This window comes from Diaphorina citri, unplaced genomic scaffold, assembly GCF_000475195.1.
Source record: "Diaphorina citri unplaced genomic scaffold, Diaci psyllid genome assembly version 1.1 scaffold8929, whole genome shotgun sequence".
In the NCBI taxonomy this organism is placed as follows: Eukaryota; Metazoa; Arthropoda; class Insecta; order Hemiptera; family Psyllidae; genus Diaphorina; species Diaphorina citri.
In genome coordinates, this window is record NW_007386304.1 from 1 (window position 1) to 2,664 (window position 2,664).

At 39.4% G+C, this 2,664-nt stretch overlaps 1 long non-coding RNA gene across 1 annotated transcript; it reads right to left on the minus strand.

Moving 5' to 3' along the window:
- Nucleotides 1-532: 532 nt before the first annotated feature.
- Nucleotides 533-1,387, minus strand: LOC113472824. Its single transcript, XR_003394985.1, has 2 exons — nucleotides 1,265-1,387; nucleotides 533-705 (listed from the first exon to the last, which is right to left on the minus strand). It is a non-coding gene; the product is annotated as an uncharacterized LOC113472824 (long non-coding RNA).
- Between the last annotated feature and the right edge of the window lie 1,277 nt (nucleotides 1,388-2,664).

The window sequence follows — 2,664 nt, forward strand, 5'->3', positions numbered from 1 at the left end:
GGTTGCGGGTTCAATTCCTTTATCCTAAAGAGATAAGGTTCGTTCTAGGAACGGCTCGCTTTCTCCTATCATGTCCTCTTCTTTTCGACTTCGGGACGATAAAACCTCTAAGACCTCCATCAAACCTGGGAGAAAATCCTTTATCAAACCTGGGAGAAAATCCTTCAAATAAAATACACACACTATTAAACACACAGAAAAATTAAATGCACACAAAACTGTTAGTATAATGGAACAACTTGTTCTAAGATGACAGTCTAAATAAAGCACTACTTAGGTATACTTATACTTATACACACGATTCTCGACTTACCCCCAGGTGCAGGCTTCCTAGTCATAGTGGCACTATTGATGGCACCTCCTGATTTCCAAGGAATAATTATGGAATAATTTGAGGTATTGTGTCTTTTATCACCATCTGATGAGAGACATAGGTACTAGCTACGATATGGGCATTTGACGACACAGACCACACGAGTCTAGATGTTTCATTTAAAAAGAAACACTTACGCTGACATAGATAGCATCCACTGCATCACGTAGGGGTGTCACCACGTTCTGTTTCTTTTCCTTGAACTTCTCCAGACAGACGGGTAGTGTTGCACCGGCGTAAGGGTGAAACTTCTTCTTTAGACCGGATACCAGGAGTGCCAGACATTTGCATGCGATGCCTACTACCACCACGTTGGAATCCTTGGTGATCAGCTGAGGAACAGAAGACGCACGAAATCAGGTACTTTTCACTCTTCTTTTTCCTAGCGTTTTCCTATTTAAATAGGGTCGGCGTTTCTTGTCAGTGTCTTCCAGGCAGTTCTATTATGTACCTCATGCCGATTTCTTTCTTTTTTTTAATACCTTTTATTAATTTATTGATTTTGATAGGTACAATTAAGAATAAAATATGCAGATAAAAAAATAAGAAAAAATCTTTGATTAGTTCTTTACTTTTACTAACTCTTTCAATAAATAAAATGTTTAGGAAAAAGGGGGGTTCTGTAATGTTGGTTTTATTTCACTTCAAAAGTTACGTATACAAGGTAAATCTAAATTCGGCATTGATTGCGCCCTTTGATGTCATTTGCTTTGTTTGTTATCAAATAAATGTTTCTCTCCTTCTGCACATGACTATAACTGTATGAAGACTGTCAGGGTAGGATACAGTCCCTTATATTCAACAATTTAATGTGGCACCGCTTTAAAGAAGAAAAGTGTTTCAATGCAAAATTTAATTTGGTAACCAAGAAACGACTGTCACTGGACTCACCTTTTTCAACGTCTTCACCAGTTCACCAAAATCCCCGGGTTCGATTTTCGGCGATTCAGTCAATATTTTCTCCAGGCCATCCAGCGCCTCCTTTCTCTCCTGCCATTTCTTCTCCTCCACTTTTTCACCAGTTCACCAAAATCACCGGGTTCGATTTTCGGCGATTCAGTCAATATTTTCTCCAGGCCATCCAGCGCCTCCTTTCTCTCCTGCCATTTCTTCTCCTCCACTTCTTCACCAGTTCACCAAAATCACCGGGTTCTATTTTCGGCGATTCAGTCAATATTTTCTCTAGGCCATCCAGCGCCTCCTTTCTCTCCTGCCATTTCTTCTCCTCCACTTTCTCGTAGAAGTTCTTGGGTAGTTTGGATAACACATCCACTGGGTCTAGGAGATCATATGGATCTATGTCTGCTCCACCTTCATCTCCACTGTCACCTCCACCGTCTGGAAATGAAACATGTCAAAATGTAAATCCCCGTCTGCGAAAAGTTTCGTTCTTGGAAAGCCTGGTTTTCTCTTATTCTGTCCCAAAATGGGACAGTAATATTGTTACAGTTTCCTCTATCAAATCTCTAAAAATACTAAGACTTCTAGGAGAGCTAAAACTGTTTCGCAAGCATATTTAGAACAGGTCTGCTGAGATTTACAGAAAGCTCTATTAGGCTGCGCCTACATTAGAAGTGGCATTTATCTAGAAAAGACCAGAGCCGTATACCTGCCTCGGTGGTGTAGTGGTCAAGGCGCTCGCCTGGTAAACAGGAGGGCGTGGGTTCAATCCCAGCCGAGGTATGGAATTAGGAGTGCCAGACATTTGCATGCGATGCCTACTACCACCACGTTGGAATCCTTCGTGATCAGCTGAGGAACAGAAGACGAACGAAATCAGGTACTTTTCACTCTTCTTTTTCCTAGCGTTTTCCTATTTAAATAGGGTCGGCGTTTCTTGTCAGTGTCTTCCAGACAGCTCTATTATGTATCTCAAGCCAATTTTTTTTTTTATTTTTATTGAAGGGAGGTTGCCAGTTCGTTCCCGCTGACCTTTTTTTGCGCCAGTTCGTTCCCAAATCTGTAAGGGTTCAATACTGAGTTACTGAATATCTGAACATTAAATTCCTTTTATGAATATTAAATAACTTTTATTAATTTATTGATTTTGATAGGTACAATTAAGGATAAAATATGCAGATAAATAAATAAAAATCTTTGATTAGTTCTTTACTTTTACTAACTTTTTCAATAAATAAAATGTTTAGGAAAAAGGGGGTTCTGTAATGTTGGTTTTATTTCACTTCAAAAGTTACGTATACAAGGTAAAACTGAGTTCGGCATTGATTGCGCCCTTTGATGTCATTTGCTTTGTTTGTTATCAAATAAATGTTTCTCTCCTTCTGCACATG